Here is a 20626-nt window from a genome sequence, read left to right on the forward strand (position 1 = left end):
ACATGAGCCACATGCGCGGGCCAGAAAAACTGCTGCAGAGGCAAAACACAAAGAAGCGTTACATGGAACCAAGAACATTGAAACTGCATATCTACAAGTTCTCTATCCTCTCCCACATCTCCTCCTATTTCCCAATCACCCCCCAAAGAGTGACACAAAATAGCCGAGAAGGGTAAAGGAGGATGGAAAGACAGAGAAGAGAGCACTGAGCAGACCTCCGCTGGACAATCGCGAAGAGAACTGGAACATTGGGGAAGGTTATTGCCCCTCTAATTCCAGTTGAGTTCAATGGCCGCTGATAATAATAATAATAATAATAATAATAATAATAATAATAATAATAATAAGAATAATAAGAATAATAAGAATAATAATAATACAAGACAATATAACGAATAAGCATTACAGGGAATGAAGAACTGCATATCTACAAGTTCTACACCTCCCCCCAACATGCATCCCCCATTGTTTCATAACCGTTACCCAAATAAAAAAGTGATACCAAAGAGCCGAGAAGGGTCAATAAGGACTGAAAGACCTAGGAGAGAGCGCCAACCAGACCTCGACTGGACAAGTGCAAAGAGAACTGAGACCTTGGGGAGGCTGAGTGCCACTCAAATTCCAGTATAAACCAGTGGCCACTACCAGCGAGAAATCAATGGTAAGCGACTGTTGCGATGACGCAAATTCATGAGGTGAAGAGAACTGGACGTCTGGGGAGACTTGTTGTAACTCAGCTTCCAGAGAACTCCACAGGTTTCCAATCAGATCGTTTGTTGACATGTGTGAAAGCTCCATGTGAGCCAATAATAATGACAATAATAATATAATAATAATAATAATAATAATAATAATAATAATAATAATAATAATTATAATAACAATAATAATAATAATATAATAACAACAATATTAATAATAATAGTAATAATAATTATAATAACAATAATAATAATATAATAAAAACAATATTAATAATAGTAATAATAATAATAATAGTAATAATAATAATAATATTAATAATAGTAATATTAATAATAATATAATAATGATAATAATTTAATAATAGTAATAATAATAGTAATAATAGTAATAATAGTAATATTATTAATAATAATAATATTATTAATAATAATAGTAATAATAATAGTAATAATAATAGTAATAATAATAATAGTAATAATAATAGTAATAATAGTAATAATAGTAATAATAATATTATTAATAATAATATTAATAATAATAATAATAATAATAAAAAAAATAATAATAAAAAATATATAATTATAATAATAGTAATGGTAATGATAATAATACGAATAATAATAATAATAATAATAATAATAATAATAATAATAATAATAATAAGTAATATTAATTAATAATAACAATAAATAATAATAATAATAAGTAATATTGATTTATAATAATAATAATAAATAATAATAATAATAATAATAATAATAATAATAATAATAATAATAATAATAATAATGAGGAAACTGCTTACAGGCCTGCCGATGAGATTTTCAAATATTTGGAAGAGCAAGGGATCTTACCGGAGGAGGAAAAAAAGGGATGTAGATCAGTTGCTTATTGATAAGACAATCTTGATTGTAAGAGAAAATCCACAAATCTATGTCATGGATAGATTACCGCAAAACATATGATCAGATTCCACATAGTTAAAGAATGGCGAATGTGCGAGATTTCTTGGAAAGAAGCATGAAACAATGAAAAGTACCATTAACATCAAATGGAGATCTTCATTTGATGAGAGAGATGTTTCAAGGGGATAGCTTACCGCCATTGTTGTTTGTTTTGAGTATGGCACCCTTGTTCATATTACGAAAGGTAAATGAGTGTTAAGAGTGGGAAAGGAGAAGTATCAACTATTAGGTATTTAACTTGAAGTTGTATGCAAATAACGAAGCTAAATATGCTTGTGAAGACTATTGTGATTCTTCGGACTACTGTTCTCAACTTGAGTGTCATTTTCACAACGTTTCGGTCGATGTAATCTCTGATCTTCTTCAGGTGTATCTTGTTTAACTCGGGAATGTTTCTGTTGAACTCGGGAATTTGGACGGAATTTCAAGCGGAACCCTTTATGAACTTCACGAGTGTAGCATGCTCTTGTTCCGTCAGCCACCTGGAAGGAAAATGGAAATAATCTGCCATTATGGGATGGAGTAAAAATTATAGATAGAGAAGAACGGTAGAGAGTAAGACGACTCAAAGAAGCAGCGCATATACTGGGAGATAACAAATTACTAAGTAGACCTAGTATAGAATTTAATACGATATGGGAACCGTTAACTTTAAACAATAGATAATATATACAAGTAATAAGTAAACACATTAATATATACAAGTAATAAGTAAACACATTAATATATACAAGTAATAAGTATAGAGATAGATATACATTAATATATATTAATAATTAGTAATAAATGGTGATATTTACAACTTGAAATAAAAAATAGGCTTAAGGCTCCTAAAATTCGTACTAGAATCGTCCTCAAGGACCCGTGACGCAGTGGTTAGAGTACTTGGAAAAATCAATTGTAAAAGTGATGTTCTCCTGAAGGTTGAAGGTTCAATCTTCAGTGTGGGCGACCTAAAAATATCTTTGCGAATTACTTAGGACCTCTATCCAGTCATGGCTCTAGGAACAAGAGCATCCTATCTCGTGAAGTAAATAAAGGGTTCCGCTTGAAATTTCATCCAAATTCCCGAGTTCGTCAGAAACATTCCCGAGTGCGACAAGATACACCTCAAGAAGGTTAGGGGTTACATCGAGTGAAACGTTGTGAAAATCACACTCAAGATGATTGTTTTGATTGATTTAAAATCAATTAAAGCGTAAATTGTGCTTTTGTTTGTTGGCTGGAAAGTTGTTCTACGCGAAGAAAAACAATTAAATTTACTTAAATTAAGAATCTGCCATTTTTAAACATAAAATCTCAGATCGTAATTGTGGATGATTTTTTTTTTGTTAAAAATACATCCAACACATTTGCTGGGTGATTTTTCGTAAATTTTTTAATTTACACTAATTTCGACATGACACGTGACTACGTAATAATGTTTTCACCTGAAATGCGTTGGTTTATAAGACTACCAATCTACACAAGCACCCTATTGCCTCCCACGTTTCATGCGATTCACTTTCTGCGTGAATTTTACAATTAAACGAGGTAACCCTCAGTACATTCCTACGCTAGATTACAATGGCTCGGTAGTGGTTAGACCATTTGTCTGACTGAAGTATGGTGCGCTTCGGTCGGAGGAGGTAATTATTACAAGTAGTATTTCATTCTGTTAGAAAAGGGTTGGTTTATTGTTTGATATCTACCTGTACCGGAGTATACCGAGGGGTTCATTCTCAGCTATTTTTGTGTCCGTTCAAATTTTGCTTTCGGAAGAGCTGGTCCTCCCTTCCATCTGTTATATTTTTTCATTATTATTATTATTATTATTATTATTATTATTATTATTATTATTATTGTGGTTGTTGTTGTTGTTGTTCGTATTTCTTGTTGTTATTGTTAGGTCTTATTAATAGTGAGTCTTAGAGAGTCTTATTAAGAGAGATGTTGCGTTCTGTGTTCGTGTTATGAAGAGATTTATATATATAAAATGTTCATACTTAGAAGTGTTAGTGAGGAGGTAATGTTGAGACAGTCTTAGTGTTCACATTGTAGATATGAGATGTCGAGACATTGTGTATGTAAAGACATTTAAAAAAAACACATGATAGATAAGACATATAATCACTTTACCTTTTGGTAGAATTACAACACAAAGACGACGTTTATAAAAGCACATGGTGGGTTTATTTCTTCTCCGACCGGTCGTGGTTTTCTTAGTCAAGAATTCAAAGTTTTACATTCTACGTTTCAAAGGTGACCGTCTCGCTTCCAGACGTTCGACTGTCCATGTCTGTACTCCAGACTGTTGTCTCTCGTCCTCCGACTCTTTCTCAGACTCTCCCTAAGTTTGTCTCCGCTTAACTCTAAAGTTTCTTACTATATCGAGAACTTCCCATTTTCCATGACGTCATACACATGTTAAAACATGTGTCTTCTTTCACGTGTTCTGGAAATGCGTGTCCAAGACTTTTTCCTTTATTTACAAAAGGAATTTTAACCTATATTCCCAGTAACCTATATTTCCAATATGTTAAAAACATGTTTATTAAATTATCCTATAGTTGCATTCCTTTTCTGAAAACTATTTTATCTCTAAGCTAAACAATGGCTTGTTTTTACATTCCATTTGCTAATTCTCTCTCGTAATCTATTTCTAAGCCTAAATTACGAGGTTTGAATTTCGTCTATTCTATTTCATTTTTACATTTAACTAAATCTCTCTATTTTTATACTTACATGAAAAGGGGACAGTCCTTATCATGTAACACATCCACGTTAAACTGACTTCATGTTTAACCTTATTGTAATTGGATCGCGCCACACAGCCCGTTTTTAGACAGTGTTTGGTCATGCTTTTATTAGGTATAATCACAGTACGAGTTAGGACCGACTGTTATCTTACAAACCGAACCAGGTGAAACACTGCCAACATCCAGAAGGAAAATCGAAAGTGGACTTTCGGCTACCTTGAACTCTTGCTTCTCTTATTTTCTTCTTCAATTCCCATGTTATACTATGAAAGTCTGAGTCATTAAGTGCTGAGAGGTGGGAAATGTCTTACAATCAAATCGGAAGTAGCAAACAATGAATCTAGGTATTTTTAGATCGAGCCTTTTAGATTTGACAATGACAATAGAAGCCTACAGAACAGATAACAAGGGAAACCAACAACACTTGACGGGAGGATCAATGGGATGCTTAGAGAAGGAAGGGCAGCTTCCGGTAAGTCTGGGTAGGGGACTTGGTATCGCAACACTGAGTAGTGAGCAGTGAGTTGACACCGAGCTACTGTTTGCGGCGGATGAGAGTTTGAACACCACTGAAGACGGATCATGGTTTGGAGCAGATCAAGAGCAACAATCAGAGATGAATTAATCAAATAACCAACGGAGACGGCTTTGACAGTAGAGATAAATGTGAACTTCAGTATGTAGAGCGTAGTTTCACCCTCCCCCCACCAGATTCCAACCGATATGTTAAGAATCGTACTTTTCATGTTTGCTTTATTTCATTTTTATACTTGTGGATCCACGTGTGTTCCCATCGGCAATCACCAATGAGAAAGATGACGATCCGGCAATTAGAAGAATAGTTGACGAAAGATCCATGGCACACTACCTTGAAGGTCGGCGGTCTGTCGGAGCCTCACACGTGTAGTCACAACGCCTTGTTAAAAGTCTACCATTTTATATAAACTGATTTTTAGATGAGGACGAGGACACATTATTTACTCTTACCGCGGAACGATAAAATAGTCGCCATTAAAAAGATGACATGATTCCATTTCCGTTTGATAAAAACTGCGTTTCGTATTTTTTTTATGCATACCATCTACTAGTTGGCCAGTTGTGTATAAATCCCAAAAGTGATAGGAGCCTTCTATCATGTCTGAAAGTGACACAATGTCCACCGAACGAGATCGGAGATGCACCGCTGTACAACTCATGCTCTCTACTAATCGAAGTTATCGGCATCTGTGCCTTTTCTGTATTTGTCTTATTTTATTTTTATACTTGTGGATCCACGTGTATTCCCAGCGACAGTCGCCAGCGAGAAAATGTCGATCTGGCAATTAGAAGAATAGTTGACAAAAGATTCACGGCACACAACGTTGGAGGTCGTCTGTCGACGGTTTACGCGTATGCGCACACTAACAACAAACAAGTTATGTTTATGATAAAAGGGGGAAAATTGCTATTTTATCCGAGTCGGAATATATCCATTTAACATGTATGATAAGCCAGTTTTTGACCTTGAAGTAAAATTTTGTATTCCACTCATCCGGAGGTTGAAGGTTCAATTCTTAGCGGGAGATACTCAGAAAACAATTGCAAATTACTTAGGATTTCTACCTAGTCATGGTTGACAGAATGAGAACATGCTACTTCCAGAGTTCAACAGAAAGATACTACGTTTGACAAGAAGATTACCAAGTTCAACAATATATAGTTGAAGAAGGTCGGAGGTGACATCAACCGAAACGATGTGAGAATGACATCCAAGATGAGAAAGTTAATCTAAATGATATATAATTTCTCACATCAAGTGACTTTATGTCTTGTCTGGAGTGATTTGTGAAATTGATAGTATGGAACGGAAAGGATTCGAACTCAGTACGCTCAGATCGTCAGTGCACGCCATTATCCACTTCATTAATGGATACTCTTCTCTCGTCATTGTGCAATGCTGATGATTCTAGTCGAAATTCAACTGTTCGTCTCTTAGCACCTCGTACATTAATTTTATGGAGATACGTATGGTAATCGTTGGCGGAAGAATGCGTGATATGTCTTTCTCACAGCTGACGGATCGCGTTACAATGTACACCCGCGCAGTAAAATAATAACAGTGTAACGTTTTGACTCTCATTCAGCTTGGCAGCGTCGTTCAGGAATTCCTTGGTTCTGGTCGACAGAAAAACTAAGAACACGATGGGCGTTTCTTTTTTTGGCAGACAACACAAGCAACTATTTCGACAACTGGCAGCCAGGCCCAATACCACCTGTCAGGTAAATTTGAATCGCAACCAATTTGTCTGTCAGCCGAGGTTGTTTTCCCTGCCAGCTGCTAAGAACTATTTCCTCTTTGTATTGTTTCAAATGTTGCCGATTCGTGGTAGAAAAGTGCTCAATATCAAGGACAGAGAATTGATATATTTGTATGATTGAAACTACTGTTCGCGTGTTGGATGCCATTCTCTCACCGTTTCGACTGATGCAATCTCCGACCTTCTTCGAACTAGCTGATGAAACAATAGTAGGCTACCTTTACGGTTTAAATAAAAGTTCTGTTCGAAATTTCTTACATGGTTTGCAAGTTCAATTTAAAAGTTTGCAAGTTCAATTTAAAAGTTCCAGTTTTGGCATTTGTTTCCCCCGTTATCTTTCTATTAAGAATTCTTTCTAGAAGGATATCAGCAGGAGTCAGGTGAAGGTTGCCAACATCCATAAGTAAAAGTGTTTCTGTGAAACGAACTGGATTCGAACTTGGCACACCGAGGCTGTCAGTCCATGTTGTTAACCACTTGACCATCATCACCTACTTTCTTAGTTTATATTACATCTATAGAATCTGTCTTTTAGAGTTTGTCTCTGCTTTATCGTTATTTTCATGGCAAGTGCTCGACTGAGCTCCAATATATGCCCCCCCCCCTCGCCAAACTTTCACAAGAAACACCCGTCTAGCAGAAAACACTATCACTAATTTCCCCCACTCTTTATCTGTGCCTAAACCTAAATGTAGATTCCATGAACAAAGCTTCTTTCTTAGAACTGCACGCCTATGGAATTGTCTTCCGTTTTCCTGCTTTCCAGCTGACTACAATATGATTGTCTTCAAGTCTAACGTAAACAAATTTTTGGTGAGCCGTTCCATATAAGTTAACAAATTTACCGAATCTCCATTACTAACAATTACTATATTGTTCAATTTCTACTGTACATTCTTTAACCCTTATCCTCGAGTGGCCTCTTGGCATTGATAAGTGGTGTTTGAAATTCCGTACATGTTTTCAAGTCGAAGTTAAAGTTCCAGAATCCGACAAGAGGCATCTGAAGAAGATTCGAGATAAACTCAACCGAAACGTTGAGCGAATAACACACGATATGAAAACAGTAACCCAGATGTTGGAAGTCATATAAATGGTGGAATAAATAGCGAAATGATCCAGGGGATTCATATTAAAAAATGTGGAGGGGGGTATACATAAAACCCCTTTATTCCCTTTGATGCTTCCAATATCAAACTGAGAAATAAATCAATATACACCAATCTATATACTTTGTCTATAATTTGCTGTTGAGATTTTTATTTCGTGATATATATATATATATATATATATATATATATATATATATATATATACATATATATATATATATAACTACTTTATTTACTCACATAAATTTAATATACGAAAGTATAGATTTATGCGTAAACTTTAAGTATTTACTTCAAAAGTGCTCAATACGTAGGTAGAGCTAGTTAGTAATTTATAAAATATATATGGCGATTAAGCTACACTGAATATTCTGCGTTTCATCCACTATAGGATTCGTCAGGCTTATGCGCGAATTCTGTGGTTGCTTCTTGTTTTTATATATGTTGAGGATTCCTAGTTAGCCAATCAGCTTTCTAGTATCCACCGCGCCCCTTCCTATCAGCCAATGGGCATGCATTTTATCGAACAAAGGATCTGTTTTAGAACTAGATTAGTGGTTTAAGGTAGATCTTTTCCTTCCTTTTTATATATATATATAAATATACCTATGTGTACACACATACATGCACATATATATACATATATATATACATGTATGTGTGATCGTTTCTGTATATTTATGTTTGTTTAATGTATTTATTTGTTTGTTTTCTATTGTTTTTGTTAGTTTTAAAGCTATTTTGTATCGCTATCCTAGAGTAAGTTTTATTTTGTGAACACAGTTGTTTGCTATTTCTCGTCTACAGTTTAATAGATTTTGAGGTTCTTTAAAGTACAGGATAGCAAATTTTTCATGGACGCATATTTTACATGGGTCGTCTAAATGTCTGCACGTGGTAGCTTGTCTCATTATTTTCCATTCGACTACCGGCGAATGCCCGCTTTCTTTGAGTTCCCAGTATTTATTCGCTAGTGTTGTTTTTATACGGTGTTTTTTTTATTTTTGAATGTACTTTTGTGGTCATAGTATCGGGTTTTGAAATGTAAGGAAGTCATGCCTATGTAATATTTCTTGTTATTCGGGTTTTCTTTCGCAAATATTGTTGCTTGATAAACTACACTTTTTGTTAGACATTTATTTTGGACTGGGCAAAGTGTGCGGTGTCTACATGCCCAGTCCAAAATAAATACTACTACCTTCTCTCTTATATATATATATATATATATATATATATATATATATATATATATATATATATATATATATATATATATATATATATATATAGTAACGTCCAAAACTAACGGACAAATTTGAAACCTAATATTTTTTAGAATAACAACTGCGAAAAGCTGAAATTTTGGCAATTGGTAGTCCTTATCACCCACAATCTATATACCCACAATCTATATAATTATAAAACTCAAATGACCTTGTAACGATGTATGTAACCCACTTTCCAGTTTACGACATCAGGTTGCGCATGCGCACATGACCTCCGCACTGAAATATTAACATTATTATTTCGAAATTATTATTTAACATGGGAGGAATGGGGGTTTAAAATAAATTAAACGTAATACAGAAATGAACGATGAAAATAAAAGCAGAGAGTATTAACAATATTTTATTTGGATAATTTAAACGCGAAAAATAAACAAAAAAAAAAAACAAAAGAACTATTGGGACGCTAACGTTATTATTTCGAAATTATTATTTAACATGGGAAGAGTGGGATTTAAAATAAATAAAAAAACAAGACAAAACAAAAGAACAATATATATCTATGATATAAAGCTGAATAGGCTCCTATATGGTTGACTATTAAAAAAAAACTGATTACATATAATGATAGAAGATGTATCGAGACACAGGAATGGGTATGTTTGATTTGGCAGAACGGTAGTTCATTAAAATTGTGAGGTCTGCGTTCGCGCCTGGTCCACAAAGTATGGAAATAAAAAATAAAAAAAAACGTTTAAAAGTGTTTTTGATATAGATGTACATAATAATACTTTGATAAGTATGTTTTAACTTAAATAGGGATGGTATAATAAAATTGTGGGGTCTGCGTTCGCGCCTGACCTCCATAGAATGGAAATATGCACAAACTTTAATAAAGACTTTTCATATCTATCTGCGTAAGTATACTTTGATAATTATGTTTCAGTTTGAAGAAATATCGTATAATAGAATTATGGGATGTTCGTTCGCTCCTGACTTCCATAGAATTCCATAGAATGGAAATATGTCACAAAGTTTAACAAGGTTTTTTAATATAGATCCACAGAATATTGTGATAAGTATTTCAGTGTGAACAGGTATGGTATAAAATATTATGGGGTTTATCTATTTTATTTTTACTTCCATCATATTTTGCTTTGGTTTTGAAACCCCAAATTCGAAGCTATCTCTTTACAACCCTTCCTTTTCATAACCTATCATACTTTCATAAATCAGAGTCCATTTTCTGTAAGCTATTTTTGAACCCAGTCAACGACGAGTATTTTTGCTAGTATATATATATATATATAGCTCTACCTACGTATTGAGCACTTTGAGGTAAATTTACGCATAAATTTATACTTTCGTATATTAATTTATGTGATTAAATAAAGTAGTCATATATATATATATATATATATATATGTGTGTGTGTGTGTGTGTGTGTGTGTGTGTGTGTGTGTGTGTGAAATACTTAGCGGAAGGGGGCGTAACGACTGATGAGATTAATGTGAACGAATAATGCAAGGCCAGATTCCTGGTGATAAGTAACAGGTTGTTGTAAGAATGTTTTCGTTCTTTTCCCAAAATAACGAAAACATTCTATAAACACTGACAAGTTATGTGCGATCACCTTCCAGCTTTCCGCTGTGAATGACGAGAGTCGTCAGCTGCATTCTTTAAGAAACACTCGCCTGTTGTAAATATTCGAAAGTCGATCTGCATGGAATTCATTGAAATCGGATGGAGCCAATGTGTCTTGTGCGCGCGCGCACACAGAGAGAGAGAGAGAGAGAGAGAGAGAGAGAGAGAGAGAGAGAGAGAGAGAGAGAGAGAGAGATTAGGAGAATATTCGCACTTACTAATTGCCAAAAATTGGAAGATGGCATAAGAACAGACAAGTTCTGTAGACAGAATAGTTAAACATATCTTACGTTCTGAGCATCATAATTTTTTTTTGCGTTTACCTAAAACAAGGCATATCACCACTTGAATGTAAGTGGGACCTACTCTTTTTACTATTTGGGACCATGCCATGGAAAGATTGACAAGATGTTGGTTTACGGTACATTTAAACTTCTGTTCAGTACAGTCAGGTAAGCAGGTAGCAGGAAGGGAATTCCAAAGTTTAGTTGTTCTACGGAATAAACTATTAGAATAATAAACTTTCTGGCATTTAAGGGCCTCAACAGTGAAGGGGTGTGATTTTGTTGCTAAATGTTTTTTTTGGGGGATATGTACGTTGAGGGTGCACAAGTGCAATGAGTTCATCAAAGCACATTCCATTAAAATACTTGTAAAACAGGCGCAGGAATGCAACATTGCGGCGATGGGACAGGGGTTGGAGCTTGGTTGACAAAGTGGGACCTATTAGATTGGAGACTCTTTTTTGTAGATGCCCCAGCCCAAATACTCCATTCACGGGCGAATGGTTGCCTTTTAGAAGTACATGATACTCTGTTCCGTCTGCCTGCTTCCCACCGGACTACAACTTGGATGTCTTCAAGTCCAATGTTAACAAATTCCTAATGAACCGCCCCCTTAAGTAAACACTTCATCAAATCTCCACACTAACGTAATGTACTTGCAATAACCCTTATCCCTGAGTGGCTTCTGGGCCTTGATAAATGGTGATCACTGTGTAAAAAAAAAAAAAAACAAAAAAAACATGATACTCTCAAGTGTGATTAGTCTTCTAGCACTATAGAGGTAATCCATCTTTTTCGCAGCAGCCTTCGCAATGTCCTCAATGTATTGATTGATTCCATTTCATATTTCCGGTGAATGTTAAGCCGAGGAGTTTGTAGGAAGAATTCTCCGGATGAAAGTTTTTTGCATATATTTTCGTAAATGTAAAAATACACGTTAGGTATGACTTATAGATTTCAATTTTATTGGTAGTTCAAAATAAAAAAATCTTTTATTTTTAACTGGGGAATCATCACTTATCAAGACCCGAAGACTATTCGAGGATAATGGTTAATGAATGTAAGGTAGTAGTGTAGTAATCGATAATGGTGTAAATTGGGTAGAATTTAGATTATATAAGGGGATGGCTCAACTAGAAATTGTTTACATTATACTTGGAGGCTATCATATTGTAGTCGATTGGGAAGCAGACCAGTAGAACAGTGTTCTACAGGCGGGCAGTTCTAGAAAAGAAGCTTAGTTCATGAAAGCTGCGTTTAGATTAAGGCACGTAAAATGTACCTATGCAAAAACCAGTAATGGACGGCTCATAGGTGAAACTTGTGACGAATGTAAAAAACTTCCCAGTTATGATTGGGAGAGTGGGAGACGAGAATAATTAGGGAAGAAAAAATGTGTTAACGCCTTTAATATAGACGAGTTTTGGATTGAGATGATCCTAGGAAAAAATATAGGATTTTATTATAACGGATGAATGCGACTGCAAATACGTGCAAAACCTACATAAGCTAGTGACCAGCAGTCTGATCATAATGAATTTATATGTGGCGTCTGCGTTTGCCATATTTCATCATTAATACGAGCCATAAAGAATTGTTTTCTCAGGGATTCATCCTGGGCCCAACTCTCTTCCTGATCTACATCAATGATCTCCCAAAACATATACTTAAATCATTCGTTGATATCTATGCTGATGACACGACCATCTATGGCAACACATCAAAGGCCGTAAATAATAAAGTTCTCTCTGATTCTCTCTCCTCTGATCTTGAGCGCGTGGTACAGTGGGGGAAGATGTGGCTGGTTACTTTAAATGCATCAAAAACCAAGCTCCTATCTTTTAATCAACGCTCTAATCTCCATCTGGCATCAATTGAAATGGATGACTCTCGTCTTGGGGAGGCTCCATGTTTTGACAAGCTTCTGGGTTTGACCTTTACTCCTGATCTGAAATGGAACACGTACATCAAGTCTGTTGCCAAGGTCGCTGGGAAAATGATGGGATCCTTCTACCGCTCCAAAAGATAACTCACTGCTGATGCAATTCTCTATCAATATAAAAGCCAAGTACGTCCAAGGATTGAGTACTGCTGTCACATCTGGGTAGGATCTGTTAAAATAGCCTATCCTGCCTTGACAGAGTACAAAATAGGTTTCGTGGCTTAGTGGGGGATGCCCTTTTCTCTTCCCTGCAACCTCTCTCCCACAGAAGAGACGTTGCGAGCCTGCCTTTGTTTTATTGTTATTTCCATGGCAAGTGCTCGCCTGAGCTTCAATCTCTGGTGCCCCTCGCTAATTTTTCACCATAACACCCATCTAGCTGAAACCACTGTCAATAATTTCCCCCACTCTTTATCTGTGCCTAAATCAAAACGTAATTCCATGAACAAAGTTTCTTTCTTAGAAGGGCACGACTGTATAACTCTATTCCGATTGTCTGTTTCCCACCTGACTACAACTTGGATGTCTTCAAGTCCAACATAAACAAATTCCTGATGAACCACCCCCTTTAGTAAGCCACTTTATCAAAACTCCAGTACTAATGATTACTATTATACTATCCCATTTATTACTGTACACGCAATAACCCTTATCCCCGAGTGGCTTCCGGTCCTTGATAAGTGGTTATCACCATGTAAAAAAAGTTTTTAGATAAAAGCAAATAAATAAAAACAATAAAAGAAAATCTATAAAGAAGTTAAAAAAAAAAGACAGAATTACCTCCCCTCAACAGTTAACGTAATTGATTCAAACTTAAGAGCGTTTGAATTTTATAAAAAAAAGTAAACACAACGGCCACTTTACAATTGACAGCCTACAGTGTGGATATACGTTTATCCACTGTTGATGAATGATGCACTCGAATGGACCTCTGGAATAAATACCATGCATGGTTGAAAAAAAAAGAAAGAAAAACAAACCAATCAGGCAAATAAAAAATATTATTGAATTATTTATTTATTTATCTTCTCGCAGCGACTACATATTCCTGCATCGTAAGCCTTGAAAAACACCCTTTATCCGTTTAACAATGCTTCAAGCAAACCACTTCTTAATAAAATAGAATCTTTTGGGACATCGGAAAATAAACACAATGTCTTTCTGATTCTAATACCAATTCAGATACCCCAAAACGTTCCGTTTCTTTCGATTCGCGATTCCAAATCTGATTAATCTTTCCAACACTAATAAACGCACGTGTATTTTGTTGGTTGTTTTTGTTTTACGGCATATCAACCCTTTCCGGGTTATTTAATGCCGAATCCAAAGATTTTGAAGACTTTTTTTTTAATAGAATATATTTGCCGTTTTCACGTTGGTTTCTATTCAACCCATAGTTGGTACCCTAACAAGTACTACCACTCCGGGTCAGAGTGGACCTGGGAGCAATGGTAATTAAAGGGTGGCTCCACACTCCTCAAAACCCACAAGCTGGGGCCTCACCACTGGATATAGTTTAAGGTCATATCCAGGACCCCCCATTGAGGGACTTTTACCCTCTGCAGGGGAGCAGTCGGCGTATACTAATGCCCCACCGACATGGCCAAACGCACGTGTAGACGTACAAACTATATAATGACATGCCAAGGTATCTTCATATTCGTACGTACGTTATCATCCGTCACCCCTTCTTTTAAATATATGGGATCGCCTGATCGCCAATGATTAATTTATTTGAAGAATAATTTTTTTTTGTAGTTAAAATCGTAACAGTAAATACATTAAATAAAACGATATTTTTTTTATTTACTTAAAAGAAAATATTTAACTGGCAATTATGTTTACAATGGGAAGAAAGAGGACACTGTTTAAAAAGATATTAGCAAGGAGATCTGACATTGCCCGGGATTGAATGAGGATGAACGAATGTTCCACACTTCCAATACTTTTAATGTCATCGAAATCAATGAAATCGCCCATTTTTTAATCAAATCGATTAACTGCTTGCTCTAATCAAGAACTCACTATGATGTACCAGGAGGAAGACTCACAAGCCTTCTCGCACAAACTTAGTCCACAATACATTGTAGTCTACATTGCACTGTAGAGAATTTACTGTTGATTTTAAAAAAGAATTTATAATGTCTTTAGTTAAAGTTTAAAAAGCAAAAGTCAAGTATCATGGGCCAACTGTGCAGTAAACAGAAACATTCATTTCGAACGCGTCTCTATCTTATAAAAGAACCTAATGTTGATTTTTATGCGTGGGGCCCTTCTGCTTGTGCGGTGATAAAATTTCTCAAATGCACTTGTGATGTTAGATTGTATAAGGATGTTAATTTTGGTCAAAACCGAACTGTTCCTTCTTTAATCAGATTTTTTCGATTATCGATTTTCGATACTTGTCGGATGCATTCCGATACAAAACCTATCTTAGAACGCACCCAGACGCATAAAATATATTCGTGTGAAATTTCCCAAAAAAAAAAAAAAAAAAAAGAAGGTATCACCGTTTTGGTATCCATAGGGAAAAATCTCTCACAGACACACAAAGTGTTTTTTTTTATATATAAGTAGAGATAGATATAAAATGTTACGATTTTCGATATAAAAAAACGAAGGGATACATTCGTTTAATTTATTTTAACAAATATATAATTTTCAGTGACAATTGTTTTTACAGAAAAAGAAAAAGAAAGGCATTCTTTGCTTAATATTACTAAACCTTACATAAATGTATAACTTCAAACGAATTATAATTAACGGTAATTTTTAAACACTCACCTTAAACAAGGCACATAGCCACCAAAACATAAGAGGCTGCTGTGGATTACATACCAGATTTTTAGGGGCACCCTAAGTGGGGGATTGTGCAGCAAGATATTTAGTTACATTACCTTGTTGGTAGAGTTATGGCAACATGTAGTAAGGAGGGAATTTTAATGGTTAGCAGTTCGAGGAAATAAGTTATTAGAGTAAAAAGTGCTCCATCATCTGTGGATCTCCACAGTGAAGGGATAAGATTTAGCCGATTTTAGGGTTAGTCGAATGTATTTACGTCGAAGGGGCGGCAAAGTTCGCCGAGACACTTCCATTAAAGCAATTATAAAATAAGATAAGGGATGCAATATGGCGGCCATGGGACAGAGGATGGAGCTTGGTGGGAAATGCTAAATTAGAGACTCTTTTTGGACCTTTTCTAAGAGGCAGAGCCTCGTGATTGATGCACCAACCCACACATTTTACCCACATCTCGTGTGTAGAGCATTAAGTCAATTGCAAATATGCCCATCTCGGACACAATTTCGTCAGAGAGGTTATTTATGAATATCAAAAGCAGTAAACGTTCAAAGATCGACGCGCATAACAGCAACCTAGATGATGGAAAACATGTAATGTAGTCGCATCAGCATTTTAGGGTGTGACGTGAGCATGACGTCACATGCTGAAATGCATATATAGGTATTAAAGTTAGAAAAATGGAGGGGGAGCAAAAGGAAGAAAAGAAAAAGACGCGTAGCAATTGGCAAGTATGCGAGTCTTCTCTCTCTTACTATCCGTTTCGAGAATTGAGCTTTGTGAAAATGGCATCGTGCTATGGAGAATTTTAAATAAGCGTTTGAACGTCGAACTTTGTGAAAATTATGATCATGCCAGAGAGATTTACGGCATAAGTTTGTCTAGTGCCATGTATTGATATCTGGTGCCGTGTAATGAGAGTAAGTAGTTGGTCTGATCCCGTGTATTGAGCGCCAGCTGTGTCTGGTGGCGTGTATTGAGAGCCAGCAGTTGGTCTGGTAACGTGTATTGAGAGCTAACAATTGGTCTGATGGCGTGTATTGAGAGCCAGCTGGGTCTGGTGTCGTGCATTGAAAGCCAGCAATTTGTCTGGTGATGTGAGTTCACCAGCTTTGTCTGGTGTCGTTAGTTCTACAGAAAACTTTACAAACAGCTCGTTGAATCATCACGTGTTGTATTTGTTCGTTTATCCATTTATTTTCTTGTTTTGTAGACAAAAATCAATCTTCTAAAGGGCAATAAATAATTTTTGTTTCGAATTGTCAACAATTTCCAACAATTAAATAAATAAAGCGAACATTTTTTATGATACATTCGTAAGGAAAAAAAAGGCTAAAATCACGCTTTTAAAAAGAACAAAAAAGCCCAAACACTTTAAAATACTTAATTATAACATTTTGGTAATCTGCAAAAATACCGTTAGGGCTTACAACATGGCCGCCAGAAGAGTCAACAAAAAACTGCGAATAAAATATATAAAACTCGTAATTTCTGTTTTTAAAGTGGGTTGTCAATTTTCTTTATGAAATATATTTCCAAAATAAACTATTACAGTCGTTTAAAACATAATAGAAGTATTATTTTTTATTTTTTAAAAACAATGTTTACAAAATGTCTACGCACGTTCGTAGACATTTCGTAGTTTATTTTGGAAGTATATTTCATAAAGAAAATTGACAACTCACTTTAAAAACAGAAATTACGAGTTTTATATATTTTATTTGCAGTTTTTTGTTGACTCTTCTGGCGGCCATGTTGTAAGCCCTAACGGTATTTTTGGAGATTACCAACATTTTCGTCAATAAAGATATATTTGTAAAATAGTAAAGTAGTAAAAGCCTAAGCGACAAAAAACAAAAAACAAAAAAAAAACAAAAAAAAAAACAAAAAAAAAAACAAAAACAAAAAAAAAAAACAAAACAAAAAAGGAAACAATATAAAACACAATATTTGAAATCCAAACTGCTTTAAAAACAATTACAACATATCAATTAATGATTACTATTAAATAGATATTTACGTAAAATAATAGGAAAACCAAAATAAAAAGGACACTACAATTTTCGAAGTTGAAATTAAAAAAATATGTACTTATAGTTTTTAAATATTTATGTAAAATAATCAGAAAAAAAACAGCATTTAAGTAAAAAAAAAAAAGACAAAATACAATTTTTGGTGGCCAAACTGCTTAACAATAAACCCATTCACAAAAGTTGGTCTTAAAAATGCTAATTTTCTAACCATGAACCTTTTCTCCCTTAACCCCTTCCCCTTCCTCATATTATTATTAGAAGAGTTATAGCAAACTAGTCATATTTACCAAGTGTTACCCCGATAAAGACATTGCAGGATGGAAGGCATAAAGAAGCTAGTTGTGGTTACAATAATACAGAGTTTGTTTAGTTTCTCTTTTTTTATTTCAATAAATATTAATATTAAAAATAGATACTTCAATGAGTCTTTTTCTAAGTTACGCATAGACGAGACATCTACACATACACACGAGTCGTGTTCTGCAAAAAAAAAACCAAAAAAAACATCCAAAACGAATAAACAATGACTGTTCATTTTAACACCACATGAAGCTTCTCAATTTACATTTGTAGCGAATCGTTATTTCACAGACAGATGCGCTATATACTTCCAAAGGGAAATAATACAATTGAAATCATTCTAAGTTTTAAAATAGACGCTAGATCTAAGAAAACACCGTTTCGTCCACGCGAACACATGGTGGAATTTTCACTGCGTGCTTCGTCTCAAAGTCATGTAAATTCTACAGAGACGAATTTTTATCCTCTCGCGTCTGGGTACAGTAAACAGGTACAGGAGTGTTGCAATTTCGATTACAAATACAATCAGTTTAGTGAAAAACATCTGTCCTCCTAACTCCATCGCGAGATGTAAAAATTATTTACCAGAAATTACGCATGCTGAGGTGATTCACACCGATGGATAAATACTAGTGATGGAAAGATTCCAATATTTTTCTCGATTCCGATACAATTAACGATTCCGTACTAAATTCCCGATTCCGATACTATTACCGATTCCGATTCTTTATAAATCTTTAAATATTTAACTCCGTAGTTGTATTTTTGTTCCGATTACTGTGAAAACACATTTTCAATGTCCCGTTATTTTCTCAAACGTAAAAACTTGTGAGGGGGATGGTCTAGAGATTTTAGTTTTACTGGAAGTTTAAATCAATAAATATTTATTATTTTATTATTACTACAATCAGTGGAAGATGTTTCTTAAACCAAAATCAAATAAAAAAAAAGATAATTCAAGGAATCGGAATTGGCATCGGAAAATAGGCTCAAATTTTTCCGATACCGATATCGATTCTGATACCCCCAAATCTTCCGTTTTCTCCGATTCTGGATTCCGATTAATCGTCCCAACGTTAATAAATACCTTACCAAAGGATTACTCAGACGAGTACCTGCCATGGAAGTAACGATAAAACAAAGACAGGCTCGCAACGTCTCTTCTGTGGGAGAGAGGTTGCAGGGAAGAGAAAAGGGCATCCCCCACTAAACCACGAAGTCTATTTTGTACTCTGTCAAGGCAGGATAGGCAGTTTTTAGCAGCTCCTGCCCAGATGTGGTAGCAGTACTCCATCAGCAGTGAGATATCTTCTGGAGCGGTAGAAAGACCCTACCATTTTTCCAGCGACCAGTGTTTGAGTTGATTGTTATTTGTTGAAGTTGTTCTTGAGCGTTGTAATTTATTATTATTATTATTATTATTATTATTATTATTATTATTATTATACAAAGGAGGCACTATTTATCAAGGCCTGAAGGCCACTCGAGGATAAGGGTTAATGAGTGTACAGTGGCCAAAGGGAATATGCTGTAGTAATCATTAGTCAGTGAAATTTATAAATTGGATTACTTAAGGGGATGGGCCATCAAGAATTTGTTCACGTTGGACTTGAAGAAAATCATATTGTAGTTAGTTGGAAAGCAGGAAAACGGAAGACCGTTCCAGAGGCGTGCAGTTCTAAGAAAGAAGCTTTGTTCATGGACTCTACGTTTAGGTTTAGGTACAGATAAAGAGTGGGGGAAATTATTGATAGTGGTTTCAGGTAGACGAGTGTTGTTTTGTGAAAATCAGAACAGGGGGGATCATAGATTGGAGATCAGACGAGCACTTGCAATGGAAAGAGAGTCTATGACATTTAAATATCATCGATAATATTCTCGTTTGTACATTTTTTTTTAATAATATTAAAAAAAAATCGTTTTGGCTTTCCTTTATTTTTGTTTATTTCAATAAATATTCGATTAAAAGAAAACAAAAATAATAATTCAATGTGTATTTATCAAAGGTGGAAAACATAGAAAGAGGAGATCCTGTTTGAGTCTGTTTAATGATACGGGCCAAAAACATAGCTGAAGAAAACGGATCACTATACTTCTTAAAAGAGACTTATAATAATAATTTTTTTGTTTACGTCTAAATTTTGACTGTGTTTTAAAGATCAGGAAAATACTAGCGGTTTTTAACTTTTAAATTCAGATGAACACAGCTCGGCCCAAACAAAAATTGTTTGATCAACATAAGCACCATCAGAATTAACAAACTTTCGCCAACACAAAACAAGTGTATTTATAGCTGTGTCAGATGTCGCCATTAAAAATGAGCGATAAAAATTTGAATAATTAGACTTACTATTTTTCGAAGTTTATAACTAATTAAAGAATGGAATTTAAACCCTATTTTTTCAATAAAGACCAATTTTTAAGATAATAAAAAAGACCGTGATTTTAAATTTTAATATTAGAGTTGTCTCTTTTTATTCAGTTGAGAAATACGAAGGCCTAAAGATGAACTGGCGTGTGAAAAAAGTTAATTTATTTTTAGTTGTCTTATCTCCCCTTTGAATTTCTAACATGTGTGTTG

Source organism: Euprymna scolopes, chromosome 17 (genome assembly GCF_053919585.1).
Source record: "Euprymna scolopes isolate OS-2025 chromosome 17, ASM5391958v1, whole genome shotgun sequence".
NCBI classification, from domain to species: Eukaryota; Metazoa; Mollusca; class Cephalopoda; order Sepiida; family Sepiolidae; genus Euprymna; species Euprymna scolopes.